Here is a 25,572-nt window from a genome sequence, read left to right as displayed (position 1 = left end):
CGTCTTGATGTTTACCGTAAAAACTAGAGAAATAAGTTTTAGTAGTAATCTTAGAATTGGGTGGTTTGAGAGCACTCGAGAGAGGCTTTTATGCTACTCGTTACCATTTTACTGCTGCGAGTGGTATTTTCTAATATTGTAGAACAGGATCTGTGAAGAGTATCCTATGTGTAGCCTCAGATCGCATATTTTCCCCTCAACTGATTTTCAAGCATATATAGCGACTTCTTGAATGGTCTTAAGTAATCTGGTTTCTGTCGAGGAAGAAAGACAGCAATGTACTTTACATCAGCAGAGAGTAGGGTGAGGTTCTGGAGTTAGATGAGAGGTTCTGGAGTTGGGTAAGAGGTCTCCTAATTAAAAGTCTCCGCCTGGCTTTGATAATATAGTTAGTTTCGTTAAGATAAGTCCTAAGAGTTTTACTTGAGTTCGCTCCATCTCCACTTGAAATAGAGATTTCCAACTTAGAGTAAAGATGGCCTATGGATAGACGTAATTGAAAGCTTCAACTATGTCGGCAAATATACCCAGTGAAAGTTTTGTTTCCTATATATAGCGTTAAGGAATAATATGCCGGCAACTTAAGGCGACTTTAAGAGACTTTAAAATACAAAAAGGAGATTTAATCATCAACTAAAATATTTTTTTTTTATGAAAAGTTGGTTCACTTTTAACGAACAATGTTAGCACTGAACGTTTCAGACAAGCGGATCCAATAAATCATCACCCTTCACGGAGTATGACTCCACAAAATCATTTCAAAACAGGTATGACTGTGACGGAGAAATGGCCAAGAGTCTACCGAAGGCTTAAGACTTTAGGCTATACCTGAACCTAGCAAACTAAGGATGAGTTTTGTGAAGGCTCCTGTAAATTCTAGCAAACTAAGGATGCGTTTTGTGAAAGCTCCTGCAAATTCTAGCAAACTTATATTAGATTCAATAGCTCAATGACTGTATCCAGTGATTTACATGCGTTGTAGTTTACACTTTCAAGTAAGGCTTACGAATACTTTATCGCTTCTTAGTAAGAGTGGTTTCCACCGATGATTGTCTAAAATGGCTTCGCAAGTGTAATTTTTTATTAAGATCTCATACACTGATGATTGGATTGGCAAAAATAGACGAACTGGTACTTTACCTACTTGATTTTCTTGCCATTTGGAGATAATTTTTTTTTAACTTATGGACAAAAGCTTCTTTGTTAGTAAGTTAGTAGGAAAAATCCATCCTCTTTTAATCGAATCAGGTTTTATCTTACCACCGCTGAAATCAACCGCTGAGACTAGTATCCATAAGGCGCCAAGGTCGATTTCTCCTAGAATTGATGATAAAGGAGAGGAAAAGCTTTACTGGCTAACGAGCCGTCATTTTCAAGTATTATGGGATGCCCACAGGCTACTTTAAGGTAGTAAAAAATACTAAATTGTTCATACTAAGGCTATCTTTTGAGTTTCAGGTTTTGTTCGAAGGGGGCTTAAAAACAAATTTTTCTTACTTAAGCGATTCTCTTTAGGAGGTTTCGGAGTTCTAATCTTAGGCGAAGTTTACCTGAGCACTAGAATGGTGTATTTGATGATTATATTATATATTTCGTAGCATCACCGTGGTGGTTTTTATGTTTCTTATTTTGCCAGTATCTTTGACTGAACTGAACACCCTATGTCTAGTCCAGTCAGCCACACACACATTTGCGAGCGGCTGCAGGCCAGTTCATTTTTAACAAGAAAGATGAGCAGATCATATCTTTTGATCATTAGTTCGTTTGCAATACCAGAATGAGTTTCCAAATTAAAACCTTCAAGGAGAAAATGTACTCAGGTAACTGATAGACATAGAAAAAGCAAACTCAATAAGAGCCGCAATGTGAGTTGATAGCGAAAAGTGTCCTCTGGGAAGTGGCAGTGCAAGGAAGCGAATCGAATGTGCATCAAGATAAACTTGAAACCCAACACTGCAATAGGCAGAAAATTGCTGACAAAACGCAGGCAAGTAAAGCAGACTATAGTACTTGCCACCAACATCACCTCACCAGGCGCATTGTGTGCAATACTGCAATTAAAATGGGAAACACGTACGAAATGTCAACACGAACGATGATGAATTAAGTGGCAGCGAGTGCCAGTTGCAAGTTGTGAGTATGCCAGCTGACAGGTTGTAGTACAAGCACTTTTTGTTGGTCCCAAAAAGGAGTTGGGCATTGATTAAGTTGCACCAACCAGACTAGAGCTGGGAACGCAGCGTTGATGCAGGCGCAAATGCTGCACTTTCAGGCACACGAGCTCGCCGAGGCTACTTTTCTGCTTTTAATTAGGTTACATTAAAAGTGGCGTTAGTATCGCTTTACCACACAAACGCACCAAACACACTTGTTGCATGCCGCGCAGGCAGCCAAGTGCAGAGCAAAGCGTGCGAAGCATTTTTCATGTTTTGAGGTGTTAAGGGAAAATGGGAGTAATTTTACATAGTTTGAGAGAAAAATTTACTGACCAGTGAAGTGAGAGGAGTTAATGTTCGGTGAGTTAAGTTTTTATTATTTTATTTCAATTTATTTTATTTTTTGCTATTTTTTTTGGGGATTTTTTATTAAATATCCCGCTACGCAATCCGTATTTCAATCTTGCAGTAAGAAAGCTGTGGAGGGAGAAAAAATAGAAAATGAGAAAAATGTCAGGTCAGCTACAAATTTAAAAGTATCAGACGATGGTTCATGGAAAAAACGCGGCTTTAAATCTTTATGCGGTGTCACAATGCTTATTGGATACTACAGTGGTAAAGTTGCCGATCTAGTGGTGAAATCTAGCTCCTGTGCAGGGTGTAACTTCTGTAAAAATAGACAAGGTATATATATATACAATATATAATTGGCGCGAACACCCTTTTTGGCTTTTTAGTCGAGCTCCTCCTCCTATTTGTGATGTGCGTCTTGATATTGTTCCACAAATGGAGGGACCTACAGTTTCAAGCCGACTCCGAACGGCAAATATTTTTATGAGGAGCTTTTTTTATGGCAGAAATACACTCGTAGGTTTGCCATTGCCAGCCGAGGGGCGACCGCTATTCGAAAAAACTTTTTCTTCATTTTGGTGTTTCACCGAAATTCGAACCTACGTTCTCTCTGTGAATTCCGAATGGTAGTCACGCACCAACCCATTCGGCTACGGCGGCCGTACCAACAAGGTACTGAAGAGTATAATGCATGGTATGAAGAACACGAGCCAGAATGCCAAGAGAATCACCAGGGCTCTGCCGGTGGAATGGAAGTCGAATCAATCAAAGAAATGTTTTTGAGATCAGAAGAATTGTATGGCGTAAAATACGGTAATTGTATAGGAGATGGAGATTCAAAAATATTTAAAGGTATTCTCGATGTAAATCTGTATGGAGACGATATTCCGGTAGTGAAAAGTGAGAGTTGTGGCCACGTGCAAAAGAGAATGAGTACCCGCCTTCGAAAAGTCACAAAAATAAAAAAAACTGGGAGGAAGAGGCAAATTCACTCAAGCTGTCATCAACAAATTATCAGTATACTACGGGCTAGCTATTCGTAGAAATGTTGACAGCGTCGAGAATATGAAAAACAACTGTAATGGCCACCTATTATCATTTGTGCTCCACGGATGACAAGCCAAGCCATGAGTACTGTCCACCTGGTCCTGACAGCTGGCGCAAATGGCAAAAAGCTAAAGCCTCTGAAGAAAATTTTAATCACTCTGCACCACTCATTCCAGATATTCAGCAGTATGTAGAGCCAATATTTTTAGATTTATCACGAGATGAATTATTCGAAAGATGTTTGGGTGGTCACACGCAAAACGCAATTGAGAGTTTCAACTCTGTCGTTTGGCGTCTCGCTTCAAAACACATACATTCGGGGTAAAAAATTATTGAAATGGTCTCATACATTGCTGCTGGATTATTCAATGAAGGATATACATCGATTTTAAATACAATGAAGTCCTCAAATATAATAATAAGCGCACAATGCAAATCTTACGCCGAAAAACGGGATCGAAAGAGAGTGATTCAAGGAAATCCGCTAAGCTCAGAAGCCACTAAAGAAGCTCGTAAAGCACTAATTGAACAGAATGAGTTCTACGAGGCTTCTGATATATATTTTATATATTTTTTTTATTTAGATTTATATATACAATATATATTTTAATTATATGACGCTGGAATTGCTGATTAATCAGTAAGTCACAAAAATCATTGAATTTTCATGTATTCAAACTTTAGACGCGTTTTTCTCAAGACTATAATTTTCGAATTGGCGTACACGATAACTCGAAAAGTTATTGACCGATCTCCCTGAAATTTTGCACACATATTTTTTATGATATAACTTTCTATGTGCTTCAAGTTTTCGAAAAAAACAATTTTTTCGAAACAAAAATAGTAGGAAAATTTGCTCCACAATACATTTTTTTAAGCATTTTATTCCGCAATTTTTTTTCCATTTATTGTTAATTTATTTAGAAATATTGACATTAATAAACAAAACCATGTTTGGTTTTTTTGTATTCAGATCACTGACGCTGAAGCTACAATACCCGCCGAATTAATTATAAAAATAAAAAATTTATATTATTTTAATGTATAAATAAACTGTATGCCAGTTTTGAAAAAGATATATTGACTTCTTCATTTTAAATAATTTTAATGAAAATCAGGGAAAACATGGCCGTTTACAGGTATTTGCCCCTTAAGTTTTATTTTTTACTTTTTTATTATGCTTTTATTAAATTCCTTGTTTACTTTTTATTTTAATTTATAATACAATACTTTACGATCTTTTTTTAATGTCTTCATAGGCTTAATTTTATTATTATATTTTATTTAATTTGTGTTAATTAATTATTTTTTTTATTAAATCTTTTGATAACATTTTATTTTAATTTAATTTATTTTATATTACTATTTTATTTTGCTTAATTTTACGTTATTTAACTTAGTTATATTTTATTTTCATTAATTTAGTTTAAAATTCTTTAACTGAATTTGTTTTATTAAATCTTTTATTTTATTTAGTTTTAAATTATTTTATTTGAATTCAATTTATTATTATTTTTTTTGCTTTTTATAAATTTGTTTGATCACATATTGTTTTAACTTTATTTATTTTAGTATTTTTTTCAATGTTTTTATATATTTTATTTTTTATGTTATTTTATTTAATTAATTTTGTGTTGTTTATTTTAATTAAATTTTTTTAATTATATTTTTTTTTAATTATTTTATTTCAGTTAATTTTTCTTGTTGATTTTTTTATTAAATATTTTATTTTACTGTTTTAGTTGATTTAGCTTTGTGTCTTTTAATTTTATTTGAATTGATTTAATTTTAGCTTATTTAGTTTACCATTTTATTTCATTTAATTTTATAATTCGTAATTTTAATTTATTTAAAATATTAATTTATTATTTAATTTTAATTTTTGTTTAATTAATTTTATTTCATTCCATTTTATTTTAATTTAGTTTTTTATTATAACTTGTTTTTGATTAAACTCAATTAATATTAATTTAAATTTTTTTTTTTTTAATTTTTTACTTAAAAACTATTTTACTAAATTTTTTTTATGATAGGTTATTTTTTTCATGTCTTTTTTTAATTTTATTTCGGGTTATTTTAATTGTTTTTGTGGAATTTTAAATCGGCTTGTTTCATTTTATTTTATTTTCATTTACATTTTTAATAAAATTTTTTGATTTAATAATATTTTATTTCAATTTACCTTACTATTTATTTGAAATTATTTTACTATTACACTTAACTTAATTTAATAATTTTGATTCATTTTACTGTATTTAATATAATTTTTTTTGTTAAATATTTTTTATTATAAATTTACTATTTAAGTTCCTAGTTTTAATATTTTATTTATTTACATTTTTTATTGCGTTATTTTATTTATTATATTTCATTTTATTTTATTTTATTTCATTTAATTTTATGTTTTTATTTTATTTAATATTTTCTTCGTTCAATTTCAGTTGACTTTATTTAATTGCTTTATATCTACTTAATGTTGTTTGAATTTATTTTACATAATTAATTTTTTTTTTTTGCGCTCTGCCTGTTTTACTATTCCTCTGCCATTCCATGCCTTTTGCACCACCCAAATTAGCGCTTGTTGCACGTAGTAATTACAAATATCGCCAGCGGTTAATCTCACCAATCCCACAACTGCTTGCCCCAGCGCTTTTACACAGCTATGCGGCGGTGGCGCATTTAATTAAATGTCAAAGAAATGTTGCAAAGTTGTAATGAAGAGGCATCGGCAGCGCAAAAGCAGATCGGCAGTGACAGATAGCAGGTGAAGCGTCGTATAGAGGCAATAAGCTGGTTGGCTGAGTGAGGGAAGTGTGCGAGTTGAGGAGTAGTGCAGCGCCGCCATCAATTGGTAGTCGCTTGGGACGCTGTTGCAACTTGCAAATAAACGCTCACTGCGCGCAACTGTTTGCCACTAGCCACGCACTCATGTTTATACCACTCGTTCATAAAGCTCCCTCAGTGCACACACACATCTACACACACTTTGCACTACTTTACTCAGCCAACTTCCAGTTGAACTCATGCGCTTCACTGGCGCTGAGCAGCTACACGTCACAACATCTAGTCTCGTCACTTAGTTTTATTTTCCCTGCTTTTAATTCAGCTGCTGCACAACTAATTTATTCCCTTCTCATGCGCGTAGCTGTGCTTCCTCCGGTCTAGCATTGGCTGTGATTAACCTTTTGCCATTGAAAGATCGATCCGCCGGTTCTGTGCACAAATGTTTACATTTTGCTTGTGCGCGCATGCGTAGCTCTGCCCTTCGCACTGCGTCTTCACACACAGCTGATTGGTATCTTATAATTCATATGCATACCTGCGCAAATAAATAGTTATGTGTGTACTTAAGTATGCGTGGTGTGCATCGCCTCAGGGCTCTTCTGCTGCGCTTCGCTTTTTAGTAGTCAACTATAGCCAGACTTCGACCCGGACCTGCCTTCAGAATATTATCTCATTGATCTTTTAATCGCCACGACTTCAGCGTGCGTCTCCATTGCCGCTCTTGCATAGCCACAACTTTGCACTGATCCGAATGGTTTGACTTAGCGTAGCAATGAAGCTCTGGACAGGCATTAAATACAACGGAGGCATAGAATGCAGAAAAAAATTGTAGTCACTGCCGAAAGTAGGTATTAAATATGTGCGTTGTATATTTAAATGACGCGTAAGTACGCACTTTTGTGTAAAACTACGCAATTCAATTCTCGGTAAAAATTTTTGGATGGGTACGTTCATGCGCTTTTATATTTCCTTGTATTTTTTTATCGATCGTTAGTCAAGTAAACAGTCTTCGTGTAATCTAATTTTAGAGATAACCCCAAAGTATATACAGGGTGGTCGAAAAGTATTGAAAGCGTCAGGAGATGAAACCAAGAAGTGAAACCAAATTGAGGCACTAGATTTTGCAGAGCCGCCGAAAATCATTACAGAGATGGTACACAATTATAGGAGGATCATTGGAGTAAGTTCGTTGAAGTTCAGGGGCTTACTTTCGTACTTTTCAACCAACCCGGGCTCAGGTCATAGCACGGGTGATGACTCCGTAAAGATATAAATAACAATGGCATACAGTTTCTTCATTACTGTAATCCACCCCTCACGGGACACGAGTACTAAGTGCTTTGAGTCTTTGGACCTTGTCTATCTTTTTAAGGGTTTAGGGCTAGTCAGAGGCACGAAAAATGATGATTTTCAATGATGATTTTTTTTTTGCTAGTCAGTTGCTTTATTTTACAAAAATAAAAGCATAGCTTTAATACATCTTGTTTCGACTTGACTTCAGCGAAATTTCAAAAAAAAAATATTTATAATTGTAAAAGTTATCGCTGTTTGTGTGGAGCCCGTTTCTCCAGAAATCCCTTACGGCGATCATCAAACGTCCTTGGAGATTCAAGTAAATTGAATCGGACAAGAGAAATTGATCGAAGCTTTTTTTCAAAATTAACAATATGGCGGCCTCAGGAAATATTTTTCAGATTTTCGAGAAAAAAACCAACAATTAATTGTTTAAAAAAAATCGAAATTTTTCAAAAAAAAGAGGTTGTCTGTAAAGTCGGTTTACTGACGATAGTTCAATGTGACAATGTCATAAGAAAATATTGCTGGATTGGTTGCATTTTTCAAAAGAAAATTTTAATTTTATTTGTTTGATAGATATTTTGTATGGATATAGAGAAGGAGGTAAATGGAATTGCAATGGAATAGGTCAAGTTACATTTACACAAACGTGAAAAATGACGAAACATTTATCAAATTCATTAAAGATATCTTCAATTTCGATTGTGCATCAGACGTTAATAAGTCAACAACACTAAGAAGCACCATCATCGATTTGACTTTTTCAAGACACATTACACTCGAAACACTCCCTTTCATTTCCTACTTTTCCTATCATCGTCCTATTCTCAACAGAGAAATGGTTCATTACCATGCACACAGGAAGAAGGCATATGCAAATACAAATATGTGAATTTATATACATATGCGCATATACATACATATATATGCTCACTCAAGTAGGAGAGAGCGAGATGTCGAACGTTGCCGAACGCGGGGGCCGATTGTGCTCTTTGTCGTTCGTTCCGAGCTCTCGCTTGCAGTTCAAGCAAGGTAAGGGCGCATGAACAAGATAACGACGCATTTTTTGGTGCGTGCAGCCGGCTACGTCGAATTGTAAGACGTTATCACGTCAAAAAATCCTTCGATCTGGCACGATATTTTACTGTTTCTCAAAAACAGTATAAATTTTATTGAAATCTACCAAGCGGTTTTTAAGTTACAGTGATCACCAGTTTAAAAATATAGTTTTGAGAAAAACGCATTTAAAGTTTTGCTATCGTTTTATGTAGAGTTATACGAATTATTTAATTACTTACAGCTGTGTCATCTATTCCTCTCTCTCTTTCGCTCTTTCTCTTTCTCTCTCTCTCTCTCTCTCTCTCTCTCTCTAAGCTTCACAGTCTGTGGTGGACCATAGCTTCATCAAAAATCCTCCTCCGATTCAGTCTATCTCTTGCCTCATTTCTCTCATATATTCCTGGGCCGTATAATAGTTCTTCCGCAGTCATAGCAACTTCCAAAATATCGATTTGCTGTTGCCTACGTCGCATGCTACCTTCTCGAGTGTTATCGTTAGCGCCCTTATCTGCCACTTTCATACGTGCAGCATCAATTTTTTCATCATACGAACGCTCCGGAGCGCTCGAGCGCCCTTTGTTAATTGTTGAATAACTCGAAAAGTATTTGTCGGATTATAGTTTAAGAATATCCAATTTTTGAAAATTCTGACTACCCTTAACCTCTTAAAATTAACACTTTTCTGAAGAGTATTTCATGGTAAGCAAATACACGCAGTAGAGCAGGCGTAACTCTATATATCGTACAGCACTATAAACTTGGGATGAAACTTCCTAGAAAAAGTTCATAAATAAAAATATTTATCTTAACCGGTTTCGCTTTTATTTTCACGTAAAGGGACACCACTCATCCATATAAATGTCGATATCGTCGCTAAATTTATGCCGAATCAGTGTAAATCTTTTTTACGTAATTATTTGCGGAATGCCATTGTTTCAGAATTTTCAATAAAAATCATTTATTCATTCTGAAACCTTGACATTTTTTCAGCAAAGCAATAAATGAATACATTAAACATCTAAAGCTGCTCTGTCTGCCTTTTTGCGGCGAGTATATTCAAGAATTTTGTGTGTGCATTGTAGCAATTCACTTACACAAACGCACACACACACACACATGCATACGCATTCAGGTACGTATATGGCTAATATGTCAAAAATGCAGTGCGAAGAGGCAAATATGCAGTCTTTATTGCTGTCTTGTGGCATGTGGCAAGTTGCATTGTGGACAGCGTCGTATTGTGGTATGCCAATGCAAACAAAAATATCTGCAATCTTTCAACAAAATTGCTGATAACACCATGTTGACAATGTATTCAGTTTTTTCCTCTTGTTTTCGAACATTTTTGCGAGTCTCTGTTTACAAAGCACTTTCGTCTGCGAAATTAAAAATTGTTTTGCGATGGAAGTAAAATAGTTGCGCTTTACATGCATACACACATATACTTTTATAAGCAATACCCATGTGCAGTATATGAAATACAATTTAAGAAATCACAGTACAAATCAAAAGGACATAAACAGAAAACTTCACTTATTTCTTACAAGAAAGCATAGAAAAAATAAAAAAAAATTGCTAATTTTTTCACCTTTTTCGGGTGGTTAAATTTTAAGGGCCGTTGTTGAATGTAAACCACACCTACACATCAAGTTTTCTTCCGTATTTCATTTGATATTTTTCAATTTCAGACAAACTCAATTTGAATCATTGAAAGACATAATCGAGCAACGCGTTAAAGTTATTCAGGCTTATTATGAAAACGGGCGTTCAAAGAAAATCATCTTCAGTGATGAGGCACATGTTCATCTCAGTGGATTCGTCAATAAGCAGAATTGCCTCATTTAGGCGAATGATAATCTAAGAGTGATTGCCGAAAAACCAATGCACCCACAAAGAGTGACTGTTTGGTGCGGTTTATGGGCCGGCGGCATCATTGGGCCGTATGTTTTCCAAAATGAGGCTGGTCAGGCAGTTACTGTGAATAGTGTTCGCTATCGGGAGATGATAACGCACCTTTTATGGCCCGAATTGGAAGATATGGATGTGGACGATATGTGGTTTTTACAGGACGGTGCCACTTGTCACACAGCTAACGAAACAATGGCTGTTTTGCGCGAAAAATTTGATGGCCGAATAATCTCACGTCACGGTGATGTCAATTGTCCGCCAAGATCATGTGATTTGACACCGTTGGACTTCTTTCTTCAGGGTTAATTGAAAGAAAAGGTGTACGTCGATAAGCCAGCAACAATTCAAGAGCTAAGGGATGAGATATTTCTGCACATTAACGGCATTGAACCTCAATTATGCCTCAGTGTCATCGAAAATTTGCCCCATCGGATGGAGGTGTGCCGCCGAGACCGTGGCGGCCATTTGGCCGATGTTTTGCTGCATGCGTAATTGCGCTGTACCAATATTATCATAATAAAGAGAAATGACAATAAATTAAAAATAAATTAAATTTTATTCAAAATCAATACCGGCCCTTGAAACTTAGCCACAATTTACTTTCCATTCATATACTCATCCTTATCGAAAGCGTAAATTATGGAAAGCATCGAAAGCCTATGGCCACTTTGGCCGTCAGTATGGCACTTTAACCCGAACTAAAAGCCCCTCTTGTCCGAACATCAAGAGGCCGATTCTTCAGCATTTCTATCCGCTGTAGTTGGCGCAGGTTCGCCTTTCGGGCACATTGCTCATCTCGCAGCGTTTTCAATAAACGCGCTGCTACACCACTTAATGCTCGCCATTTTCCATGTTTTTCGCATATTTGCAGCGTAAGCACATTTGCCTCTGTGGGATGCTCACCAAAAACCCTGCAAAGATATTCTCTCGGTGTTGAAACGCGGGCGCCGGAATAGCACATGTTTGAACTCTCTAATTCATCAGTGTAGATCGGGCAAAGTGGTCGTTTTCCAAATTACTCCTTACAACATCCGTGATCGCCCAGCAGTTGCGTCACGTAGAAGTTAACTTCCCCGTGCTTCCTTCGATACCATTTCGCTGTGTCTGGTATCAGTTTGTGCGTCCAGCGACCATTTTTTGCTGCCTGTCTCTCTTATTCTTTAATAACACCGAGCGGAATTTCTTGCGCGAGTTTGTACAGTCTCTGCAGCTCTTTGGCCGAGAGATCTATAGGGATTTTTCTCGATATGACTGCTATGGAAGCGACTGAAACCGTGTGATATGCGCTTGCTACTCTAAGCGCGCTTAGCCTATGTGTGCTTCTTATTTCTTTCATACGCGATTGTTTCGCATTTGCCCAAATCGGTGTTGTGTATATAATCGTAACGGATATTGTGACAATTGAAAGTAGCCCTAGTTTTTCTTCTTGATTTCTTCCTCCTATATTTGGCATAAGTCTTGAAAGCACACTCTGTACTAGCTGCGCTTTCTTGGTGACTGCCTCACAATGATCCTTGAACGTTAATCTTAAGTCATTGATGACTTCGAGGTACTTCAAGTATGGCTGAGACCTTATGGAGTGTTTAGCTACCGTGATCACGAACTCGTCGTGTACCCTCCTTTTGTTTAGCAAGACTACTTCTGTCTTCTGCGCTGCAAGTTCCAGTCTTGCTGATATCAACCATTTTCGTATACGCGGAATTGCGTAATTGCATATGGCCGTCAGTGGTTTGAGACGTTTATCTACTACCACTAGCGCGTCATCGCATCATACCAACAAGAAGGGCCATTTTAAGCACGCCGTCGTGCATTGCATTCCATAGCGTTGGGCCGAGTACCGAGCCACCGGTCACCTTATATTGTTTAACGGCAGTCTCCGTGTCGTAGAGCAGCAGCCTATTGTTGAAATAGTCGCCAATAATGCGTACGTACGCCGGAACTCTAAATATTGCGATCGCACCCAATATCCTGAAGCATTTTTTTGTCTAGTGTTACCATCGCACAGTAGTTGCCAGATCTCCGGCTCCTGCATCTTGCGGCTTGTTGTGCAATCCTCATTACCATGCTTATGGTATCCACTGTCGAGCGAGCTTTTTGAAAACCAAACTGGTTGGGAAAGAGCCCATCAGGGGAGGCCTCACTTTGACAGCCGCTTTGAGGGCAATGTTGGATACTCCATCCAGCCCCGTGGCTTTTTTGTATTTCATGCGAAGTGTGGTAGCGACCGTTTCCATGAGTGTCAGGCATTTTTTGGGTTGTGGTGTTCTCGGACCTTTAACCATCTTCATCACCATCTTATATGCTTTTCCCCAGGGATCCTCTTCTGCACCGTCTCTTAGCTTCTTAAAACATCCCCGTTTTCTGGCCTTTACCGCCGCTTATAAAACGGATTTGCACTTCCTGAGTTCTACCCTCAGTGACGCCACCGTTGGTTGATGGTGGCATTCTCTATCTCCATGGCTTCCCTTCCACTCCCAATCCGTATTCATATTACTTTTTCCGTTTCTTCTTATATTTTAAAATTATCTATCACGTTTGCCTTATAGGTATAACTACTTGGTTGGCTGCTGTAAGTTAAGTAAACGACGCAGGTGCAGCAAAGTCATCCACCCACCCATGCGGCACGTTCCACACACACGCGCAACAGTGTTGTTTTCCCAGGGTTCATTGAACTATCTAACGGTGGCATGTGGTACGACAGCTTACCAACTGTGCATGTAGTTGTCGAGAACGTGCAGCATTTGGCATGGCGTCGGAGCCATTAAATTCCCCATCGAATGCCAAATGCGGCAGCTTAAGCCATTTGGCGCATTGGCGCATTGATGTTACTGAAGTTTAATGTGTTTTTATGCGAAACTCCAAATGGGTTTCCGTTTTGGCGTGAAGTTTAGCGAAGCAATAGATAGCAAAGTAGGGAAAGGATAGAAGGAAAGATGTGTGGTAAAACTCTCAACTTTATAGAATATTGCGGGATGGTCAGGAGAGAGATAGGAAATGCAAGGAGAGATTATGAAGGCTTTTAAGTAAACAATAACTCAGAAATGATTTATTCAAATATACTCAGAAGGTGCTCCATTCAAGGTTATATTACTTTAACTTAACAACAAATTTGAGGTTTGGTACCTTTATCGCGCTCAAGGGCATTTTAGAAGAGCATAAAATAAAAGAAAAGCAAGTGCCGCGTAGCAGAGTTGCTTGCCTCGCAAGCCAGCCAAAATTCTTTCGATCATTGCGTCTTACCTATTCAGGAGCTTTGAACTGGTTGGGTACAACATCCTAGAAGAACTCAAAGAAAATAATGGCAGCCGACGTGTCAGAGAAGAACTCATAAAAAAATATTAAATTTGTGTCGCGGCACGGCCGAAATACCTCCAGGTTTTTTTAGGCCAAAGACGGCTACAATAAAAAGATCTAAGTAACTCACAAATCTTTCATTGGATAAACAGAAGAAACCTTAAGGGTTGAGTTCGGACTAATCGTGTCATATCTGTGGCTCCGAAAATATACTCGGATATCAGCTGTAAATCTACGAACCATTGCAAGAGGGTGCACACAAGATGGATTTACAACACATCCAGCGGAGCTATAGGAACTGCTGAAGAGAGCATAAATTGAAGGGCTGATTTGGTGGCCATGTTTCACGGATCACGCTTAGTATGTGTTGGGTATTTCTGGTGCCACAAACCGCAATACTCGTAGAACAAAGTAGGCGAGGGAATTGACAAAAGCACGCTCGGTTGTCAATACTGAATCAATTTATAAAAAATGTCAGATGGTTATTGTGATATTTTATTTTGTGTTTTACAGCTAACAATTAAAATGCAGACAAGGGAGAGCAAAACTATTGGCAAGGAATCGATAGTAATTCCATCGCTACCACTGTCAGATATTCGGTTTGCCATTCTCGACCCAAGTACCTCAAGTATATGAGTAAGTAAGTGAGTGGTCGGTAGCATATGAAGAGAATACACCAATGCTTGGGATCGTCTGTCAGTACTTGAGGACGAGTTTTGTGAAGGTCACACAAAATATATGAAATGGGCTGCAAACGTACGACGACCCATAATGACTCCAGAAAGGACTATTCTCGAGTGGAGAAATTAATAAATTGAATTCAATCTTATATTATGTTATTTAAAGGACATAGACTATCATGTAAGTCTTCCATCACCACCCTTACTATTCTCCTGTTCACTCCCAACTAGGGAAGAATGGAAGACAAATCTTACCGAAATCGATAGCCCTCTGATTATATATACAGATGGTTCAAAACAAGACGGCAAAGTGGGATTTGGAATCTTTTCCAATTCCCCTCACATCAATCTATCATTTAGATTACCCGACTACTGTAGCGTATTCCAAGCGGAAGTATGCGCTATCTGGTATGCTGCGAAAACTGTCTTAGAAAGGAGAATATCACTAGAGGATATCCGCTTTTTCACCGACAGTCAAGCGGCCGTTCGAGCACTCAGCTCCTCTTATACCCACTCAGATGTGGTTCGATCCTGTCTCTTATCTCTTAACGAGATAAGTGTTCAGAAGTGTCCAAGTTATCTGGATACCGGGTCACAGTGGATTCGAAGGTAACTGCAAAGCTGATGAGCTCGCAAGAGCTGGAGCTGCGCAATCAAATGCTAGTAACTTACCCACAATCCACATTCCGCTCTCAACATGTAAAATGCTCATCGATCGAGAATTTCACAGCATTGCTGATCGGAGGTGGCGAGTGGAAACTACTTGCGTTACGACTAGACAAATCTGGCCATCCTACAATCTGAAACAGACAAAAACCCTTATAAGTCTTTCGAAACACGAACTAAGGCATATAACATCTCTTATCACCGGCCACTGCCTTTTGGGCACTCACGCACGTCGGCTCGGGGTTCCTCAAAACGACCTGTGCAGATACTGCGAGGACGAAGATGAGGAAGTATCGAGCAGGCATTTGCTGTGCAGTTGTCCGGGTCTAGCCAGAAGTCGACTCGCTCTTCTAGGCTCTCCAACAATTGACAATCTTTCAGTACTCTCGGACCTGAAAATCGAATCTCTCATCAAATTTTCGAAACGAATTAATATCTTTGACCAAAATCTACAATAAAAATCTCGGTTAGGTGGGGAAATCATTTAAAATAATGAGCTCTAGGGCAACACAACGGACCCAACTTGCGGTCTATGTGGCACTCCGATGTGGGGTCACCCTTAAACCAACCAACCAACCAACCAAAGGACTTAATAGCTTATATGGGCAAATGGAGAGAATATACCATTGCATGTGATCATGTCAAAGTAGTAGAAGACGAGTTTCTTGAAGGTACATACAAAATATTTGGCGTATGGTAAGTGTGGCTCAAAACTGACACGAAGATCCAAAAGTGACTTCAGATAGGATTGATTTCAAGCAGTTCCATGAACTGACATCACCCAATTCTGCTAAAGAAAATGATGGCCATACTCAGCCCACTTTTATGCAGGTCAGAAAAATGCAACCGAGATAATTTGTAGTTTCTTTCTTGCCTGTACTGTTCTAACAAACAGGACTGTTGACAAAGCTTAGTCATAGATCCATGTGTTCAACGGAAGGAATAAGTCTGTTGTAAATAGAAAGGCTCTAAGCATCATAGAATCTGTAAGCAGATATGCAATTCCAGCCAAGTTAATAAGTGGTGAGAAATTAATGCCCCGATAAACCCGTAGCGCGATCTTTAATATGGAAGGCGGAGTCGGTAGTCACTATTTCTTTTCAAAATTATATTAAATCGGAAGCCTGAAGAGTACAAAACAATGCACTGCTTGTCAAATCTCACTGCTCAATTCTGATATTTTCAGGCTATACAGACTCTGATAGCATTTTTCAGAACTTCTTCTTGATTGGTGCGATAACCACATACGCGATTTTGGCCGAGTTTAACAAAACTCGAAATGCCAGTCGTTTCTTTCTCTAGTTTTAAACACGAAGTGAAGCAAGGCCCTTCTCCACCTGATCGTTCGAACGCATAGGAGGCCTTCTTCTTCCTCTGCTACCACCAGAAGCGTTTGTATCCATTCGGACGACATGACCCAGCCAACGTAGCCGCTGGATCTTTATTCGCTGCGCTATGTCTATGTCGTCGTAAAGCTCATACAGCTGATCGTTCCATCGCCTGCGATATTCGCTGTTGCCAACGTGCAAAGGTCCAAAAATCTTATGCAGAATCTTTCTTTTGAACACTCCAAGTGATGCCTCATCGGATGTTGTCATCGTCCACGCTTCAGCGCCATACGTTAGGACTTTCATGATGAGAGCCTTGTAGAGTGTTAGTTTTGTTCGTCGAGGGAGGACTTTACTACTCAGTGGCTTACTTAGTCCAAAGTGGCACTTATTGGCAAGACAGATGCCCCATTGGATTTCAAAGTTGGCATTCCTATAGGTGTTAATGCTGGTTCCTAAATAGACGAAGTCTTTTACAACCTCAACTCAGAACTGTCTAATAATAAAACATCAACTTCAATAAATCAAAAAACTCTACCTTCCATGGACAGCCCTTCAAATCTTGTTTCATGGAGGCACCGAATAGGCAGATGATGAAGCGATAGACGAGTATAGCATTTCCATGTAAGCCCACTAAAGTATAATAAGTGAGTAGAAGTACTTCTATAAACTAAATTCGTTTTGGTTTAAAGGCCCGCAACAACTGAGCTTAATTTTAATCAAATGAAGAAAGGCAAATATGCGAAACAAAAGATTTGTTCATGCATTTCATTAACCAAACCACACACTCGTAATGTACTCGTATAATTACGAAAGAATTAGTTGTTTCAAGTGAACATTACAGTTACGCACACAAATCCACATACACCTACCGAACAATGGCCTCGAATTACACAAAGAGATGTGAATGAAACCGAACAAACATAGACCTTTGCCTGTGGTTTGTTGGGCGCATTACGTACGCGGAAAAATAACAGTACTTGCCTTGCTTACAAACCATTGCTTTCCGTTGCGCCGCTGAGCGAAAGAGCAACATTTCAAACAAAACAGGAGAAAAGCGGAAGATGTGAAAAGTTGGAAGAAGGCAGTGAAACAACGCACCAGTTGTTAGCGATGCAAGGATACTTGCCACAGCAAGGCACGGGTTGGGTGATTTTATTCTCTGTTGATTTGCAACAACGGTAATGAGCGATGAAGTCGATGAATGAGTGTAGGCGGGTGATGGGAAGGGGTGATTGCATTCCATATTGAGGGTGAGGCTGCTGCGAAGAAAAACCTCAAGGGTTAAGTAAGGAAAGGCTGTGAAGCGGGTTAACTACCTAACTGAGTGTTATCACTAACCGGTCCAGAATAATCGCGCTCCCACCTAAATACTTAAGTAGATTGAGCTGGCACTTAAAGATTACTCGAAATTTTAGGCTATCAAGTAAGTAAGCAATTTGAGTAGCGTCGTGTTCTAAAAATTCTTGAGCATAACTTCAATATTGGGCTCTTCAGAAAGTTTGGCACTTTCTTTTATATTTTCGATGGAGCCGAAAGTCGCTTTCCAAAGTATATGAAACTATTAGGTTGAGGAATAAGTTCATAGCGTTTTTATATTTTCTTTCATTTTACAACGTTTTGGTGTTCATTGGATAGAACTCTTTCTGCTCTACAGAACTATGTTAATTGTATTTTTGAGTTATTTAATTTTTTATTAGTTTTGAGGCTTAGAAATGGAATGCCCAGTAGGCAAAAATCAACACTTTCGACACGTGTTCTTGTTTGCTTTTCTTTGAGGTCCAAACGCTACCGAACAAAAAACAAAGAAAGCCGCCTTCAAATTGCTTCTCAACATCTTGTCCGCCAGCGAGCAACACGCGGTCATAAACAGAGCTTTTTTGATCGAATCTTTACGGGAGATTAGAAATGGTGCCTATGCAACAATATGAGCCAAAGAAATAATTGGGTGGCTCCAGGCGATACGCCAAAGCCGAAAGTCAAGCCGGATTTTCATCCAAAGATGTGTGCATGGTGGGTTTGGGAGGGCATGGTGCACTGAGAAATGCTCGAAAGGAAGGCCAACGTCAATAAGGAGCTCTACATTGCCCAGCTACACCACGTGAATCACGTTATTCGACTGAAAAGTCCTGATCAACATGGTCAAACCATACTCCTTCACGATAATGCCAGGCCCCAAGTTGCACAAGTCGTCAAAGCTGCGCTCCAAGAGCTCGAATGGGAGGTCCGTCAGTATGTTCCGTATTCTTCCGACCTTGCACCGACCCCGATTGCCATCTTTTCCGCTTCCTGTCGAACCATATGAGAACAAAGAGGTTCTTAAAAACTGGCCCAACAAATTCTTTGACACTAGACCAGGCGATTTTTGACAGAACGGCAGCAACAAATTGGTCGAGAAGTGGGAAGAGGTGGTAAACAGCAACGGCGAACCTATAATTAATTGACTTATTGATATAATTATTGCTTTTTGTTTAAATGAAAGTCTTCGGTGACGAACTTATTCCCCAACCTTACAGTCTGTGTCAGAAGAAAAGAATCGGTTTTTTTCTTATAACTTCAAGATATATTTGCGGCGTAATAGTGCCACTCAAAGGCTACGACGCCAGCGCTAATTCAGGTTCGTGTCGTTCGAAACTTTCCCGTAAATACAACCAATCAAAAATGAGTGAGAAGTGCGCGAAGCGTTTTGAGGCGGTATTTGTATGCACGTATTCGCAAGGGCCGAAATTATCTTACGCCGCGATTGCAAAAGTAATTAAAAAATCAGGATAGTTTGTTGTAATGTGAAAACAGCGATATAAAGTGTAAAAAAATGTTGATGACTTTTCCGAGCGTGGCTTGAAACGAGTGACGACAAAAAAGCAGGATAAAGTGATGGTCCAACTTTGTAACCGGGACCCTTCTTTGTGACTACACTAAGCCCAATCAGTTCTTGATAAAAAAGGGAATGTGAGTATCCACACGATCGAACGTCGACTGAAGAAGGCGGACATATCCTACTGTCCCACATCATCGAAAATACTGCTCTCAGAAAAACACATTGAGAAACAACAAAGCAAGAAAATGGCGTCACAGTATTGGGCTGGCCTTCCCAGCCCCCAGATGCTACCCCATTGAAAATGTGTGGGAAACTATTAAAGGCATCTTGCCGGAAGGCCAGTCCATGATTTAAAGCATCTTGTGCGTCAAGTTCACAAAATCTAGTCCTGTTTGTCGACGAGCTACGCAGAAAAGCTGGTTCAAAGCATGAAGAAGATGCCAGGCTATACTCGACAACGATGAATACTACACGGCTTATTGAGTAATTGCGAATTGTAGTTTTGTATATACTTTCATGTACATAAATTTTAAATATATAGGGTGGGCCATATAAAATTCGCTTTTTGAATCGGCTATAAAAAAAAACTAATTAATATTTTTTCAAACATTTTTTTATTTCGAAGACTGAACATTGTCATTTATGAATGAAAAATAATATCGTTCAAATGACTGTCACGACTGGCTTTACAGTAGACCATTCGATCAACCCAATTTTTAAGCACATTTTCGATTGTTTGGGCTCCCATTTCATGAATGGCAACTTCGATTTCGTGTTTTAAAGCATCAATCGTCTCTGGATGGTTCGCATAGCATTTGCCCTTAACGGCATCCTACAAAAAATAGTCCAACGGACCTAAATCACAGCTCCGAGGCGGCCAATTGATATCGGAATTTCGGCTGGTTATTCGGTTTTCAAAAACGGTAGCCAAAAGTTCGAGTGTAACTTTGGCAGTGTGACAAGTTGAATCGTCCTGTTGAAACCAAATGTCGTCCATGTCATCCTCTTCAATTTTTGGAAACAAAAACCCGTTGAGCATGTCACGGTAACGCTCGCCATTTACTGTAACCGCGGAAGAAGAAGAAGACTCACCACTTTGGAAATAGGTTTTCAATATTTCCCAATTTTGTTCAAACGTATAGCGTCCCATTTCGTAAATGTCAAACCTTTAAGTGAATTATGAACAAATTTGACATGTCATTTGTGTTACCATTTTCAAAAACTAGGTGGTTCAGAAAGCAAACGCTATATGGCCCACCCGTTATATCTTTCATACTTCATGAACAACCTGACACCTGACATGAACCTTTTTTCTGACACAGACTGTAATTTTCATGCCAGCCTACGATGTTATTTTTTAACTTCTTTCATCACGCTGAAAGACACTGACACCCTTCCTAACTGAAATCAAAGAAAGCGATAGAAATGTTCCCTCAAAATTTAACCTACCTCTTAACCCACCCTCGTAGATCTGTACATCTGTACATCTCACTCCGTTTAGTGCTAATTATTAAATTGCATGTTCACTTGGGCGAACATCGACAAAATACATTCTCATTTTCATTCACCTAACAGTGCATGCATACAGACACACATACATACCCTGACATTCTAAAACTGCAACCACATTCAACAAATATGCTCAGCTGGCTTGTGGCAAGTGGGTCGCTCGGTCTTTCTTTTTTGTACTTGTTTTTCCTGTTTGATTCACTAATGATGGGTGTTCCGTTTGGGCAGCCAGTCTGCGCCCATTTTTATTGAGGCCACATAAGGACACAGCATAGTGGCGGACGCAGGCTTATTACCGCTTTTCGTGAGTGATAGTGCCTAAGCATGCAAGTGTGTGTGGCATTAAGTGTGTATGTATGGGTTTATTTAGTGTATTAGATAAGTGCTTTCATATGTGTGTGTGTGTAGGTGTGTGTGCGTTAAACAATTGAGCATGCAAATATGAGTACTTTTGCGCTTGTGAAGCTTATAGAATTTTAAAGCGCTATGTATGATATTTGTGAGTGTGTGTGTGTGTGTGCGATAGTAGTCAGTGTCAACTGGTCACCTGCTGCAAGCGTTCATTAGCTACCAACCGAAATAAAAAAGTTACGTATTCCATGTGGAGTAGGCGTTGCTGTGCAACAAAGTTAAATGTGTTGTTGTATTAGACAGACCGCGCGCTTTCACGCTGCCCGAATTAGGGCGTCAATGAACATGCATTCGCATAGCTTCGTAATATCCATTGTCTATTTCATGCATTGTTGCATATGCGGATATGTGGGTGTGTGGACGCGTTTTGTTCATTATCGCCGCCCGACAACTGGAGCACGTGCACTTGAGTATATTAAATTAAATTTCCAGCATAATTCAAAGTATGGCTACCGACATGCTTATGATGTATATTGTATGCGCATACAGGGTGGTCCAAACACTGATTTTCCTTTGATTTTAAATCAGATTAGTTACTTATGAGCTCAAAATTAGGATTTTCAGACATTTGTATGGAGACTGTTTGTAAACCAAATATTTGCTGACGTCGAGGCGGCCTACACAGGTGCAAAATTTTCATGTGGGAGGTTATACTTTTGCAGCAGTGCAGCATTTTAGGTATTTGGGAGTTAGTTTCGCATGTAGTGGCGATTCAACTTTCGCAGTCAGAGATCGCATCAACGGCGACAAAAAAACACGTTCAAGTTCCGGCTCTTGTCCAAAACTATAAAGCTAATTATGTTCAAGCCCCTTATCCAACCCATCTTAACGAATGGAAGTTAGGTATGCACTAGGCCGGGTCGATTTGTGGGGAGGCAAAAAAATCGCCCATTGCTCTGTGAAAATCATATTCTAGGGATCAAAATAAGAAACTTTGCCGAAGGAACCATACCTCTAAAACGAATTCTGATGTCCCCCAATTTGGGTCGAACGAAAAATCCCACTTTGACCCATTTAGAGTGCTCCAACCGAGTCCAAATGTATGACCGACCCCCACTAACTTTGGATGGCCGATCCACCCATGCCAGTGGCACACCCCTTGAAACTCCCCTGGGAGGTTCCCCATACAATCATTTCAAAATATCACCATTTTTGGCCTTTACATGAGAAAAGAAACTAAAAAGTTCGTCCCAAATTGGGGGACATCAGAATTCGTTTTAGAGGTGTGGTTCCTTCGCCAAAGTTTCTTATTTTGATCCCTAGAATACGATTTTCACAGAGCAATGAGCGATTTTTAAATCGACCCGCCCTAGTATGCACTCAGAAAGTTGCTGGCTTCACGCTGATTTGCTAGTATCGAAAGAAAAATTTTAAGAAAGAAAGAGACGACTGTACACTAAACATCTGAAGGTCGCACGCGCTTCTCTTCTGCAGTAGCGTCAGTCTCGTTATTTGATATCCAAACCTCGTACACTCAATAGAGCTCTTGACTATAGGCCGATGTTCATTTGAGTCTTCTTGTACGTCATACCATTGATCGAATTTGCTCAACATTCACTTTTACAGGTAGTACTAATATAAGTCTGGAAATCCAACGTAGAATCTCTCTTGCCAACAAGCGCTACTTTGGACTAAGTGGGCAAATGAGCAGTTAAGCCCTCACTCGACGAACAAAACTAACACCTTAGAAGGCTCTCATCATGAACGTCCTAACGTATGGCGCTGAAGCGTGGACGATGACAACATCCGATGAGGCATCACTTGGAGTGTTTGAGAGAAAGATTCTGCACAAGATTTTTGGATCATTGCACGTTGGCGACAGCGAATATCACAGGCGATAGAACGATGAGCTGTATGAGCTTTACGACGACATATACATAGCGCAGCGAAGAAAGATCCAGCGGCTACTTTGGCTGGGTCATGTCGTCCGAATGGATACAAACGGACCGGTTCTGAAAGTATTCGATGCGGTGCCACCTAGTGGAAGTAGAGAAAGAGGAAGGCAAGATTTCGGGGAGCGATGTTAGACAAAATCCATATAAGATCCAACCTGAATAAGATATGACCATCACTAGCATCGTACCTGCAGTGATTGTGTTGAAAGTGAGTTGGGGGTTGAGCGATGAGACTCTTTACTAGCTCAAACGGTATTTGTGTGAGAAATATTTTCTTATATGAAGTGAAAATAGTCCCCAGCAGACTCGCTTACACCCTTAGGAAATTCGCTTACAAACTTTATTAGATAATTGGTCGAGTTCCTCCTCTTATTGGTGGTGCACGTCTTGATGTTGGTCTACAAATGGAGGGGCCTATAGTTTTAAACTGACCCCGAACGCCAGTTGTTTTCTGTGAGGAGCTTTTTCATCGCAGAAATATGCTCGGAGGCTTACCATTGCCTACCGGGGGGCGACGGCTCTTAGAAAAAATGTTTTTAATAATTGGTGTTTCGTGCACTCGATTTTGAATCTCTGCGCTTCCGAATGATAGTCTCGCAGCTTCCCGTGAGCGGCTACGGCGACGGTTTTGTTCTAATGCAGTAAAATACTTTTGATGTGGATGATTACACAGTCTGGAACTTGTCCAACAAGTGGAGGAACTTAGAGTCTTATGCCGAACCTGAATGGCTGATCGTTTTAATATAAATTTTTTTCATGAGTGAAGAAGATGAAACACCTATTGGAAACAGCTTTTGATATAATTTGCTATTTTAGTCTACACAGAAGACATTACACCCTGGCCCATCCAAATGATTTTCACGCACAAACCCACTTAGCTACGGTGAACAGTATGATGTGATTTACATTATTGGTACATACTTTTTAAATACCGAAGAAGATGAATCGAAAGCCACCATAAGTGGTGAATTCCTCTCGTCGACTAAAACCGCTTGAGAGCTAAAAATCAGTGGGATCAACGTAAAACATGTCCAGATGTGCATGAAACCACGAGTTTATTGGGATGAGCTTCTGAAGACCGAATCATCACAAAAACCTATATATAAAGTTACCATCTATTTTATAAGATTTCTCTTCTTTGTACCACTATTCACTGAATATGACAACCTTTTATGAATTGGAAGCTCTGTTAGTGCAACGCGCTCGATCTCAAAAGTTCTACAACTCATGCATCTGACACGACATTTGAGCGGAGTCAAAGAGATTTATTAACTCTGTAACTCTAAACTGATACAGAAGCCACGAACTTAGAAGATCTCTCCTTTCTAACAGATTTCAATGATTGACATGCCAAACGGCCTAGCCAATAATGGATGTTGTTTGTTCATTCTTGGGGATATCACTTAGCGATCCTGGAGCTGCGCGTTGACTTCGTATCTCTTAGTATAATCTCTAATGTCCTCGATAGCCTCACGAATTCTATCTTCGAGGTCTTGAATCGACCCTGGGCTATTGGCGTACACCTTCTCTTTCACGTGGCCTTAGAGAAAAAAGTCACAAGGTGTTAAATCACAAGATCTCGGTGGCCACTTGTGATCACCTCTTCGAGAGATAAGACGGTCCGGAAACTTTTCCTGTAAAAGATCAATGGTTTTGTTGCTTGTGTGGCAAGTAGCGCCGTCTTGTTGAAAATAAAGGTTGTCCAGATCAATACCATCCAATTCCGGCCATACAAAATCGTTAAACATCTTTCGATAGCGCAATCCATTTACCTGTAACACCTGTTATTGGAAAAGACTTTACTATTGGTGAGATTGAGACAGAAACTATCATCTTTATCATCTTAGCGTCATAGTTCAAGGTTTCCGTTACAATTCACCTCCAAGTCCATCCTCGTCACCATTTCGTTTGATATCAGTTATGCCCATAGCGCCAAAGCCCCCTTCACTGTCATCTCTCCATCGCTTTCTCAGCCTGCGTCTTCTTCTGCCGCCTTGCGGATATGTTTCGCAGATCTGTTTTAGAGTTCTATCGTTGCTCATCTGTAAAATGTGATCGTGCCATCGAATCCTTTGCGCTTAGATGTACCTGATAACATTTGCTCCCCTGATAAATGTGTCTAACTCGTCGTTGTACCGAATGTCTTCAAGCGGTACAGATCCATCTCAATTATTAACGACTATCACCAAGATCTTAAAACTTTGAGTTGACTGCGAATTGGGAGGAGAAAGGTAGAGAATATTCGTGTTTGCTCCTATTGAAAAAGCTGTTAGATGAAGCAAGAAATTCTTTGTCGAACCACCCTTTATCCGCATGAGACCTGAAGCGCTCAAGTGCACACGAAATTAATTTACTACCTATGCGAATTTG

The sequence above is a fragment of the Anastrepha ludens genome, chromosome 6, assembly GCF_028408465.1.
Source record: "Anastrepha ludens isolate Willacy chromosome 6, idAnaLude1.1, whole genome shotgun sequence".
NCBI lineage: Eukaryota > Metazoa > Arthropoda > Insecta > Diptera > Tephritidae > Anastrepha > Anastrepha ludens.
Note: the sequence above shows the minus strand (reverse complement) of the source record.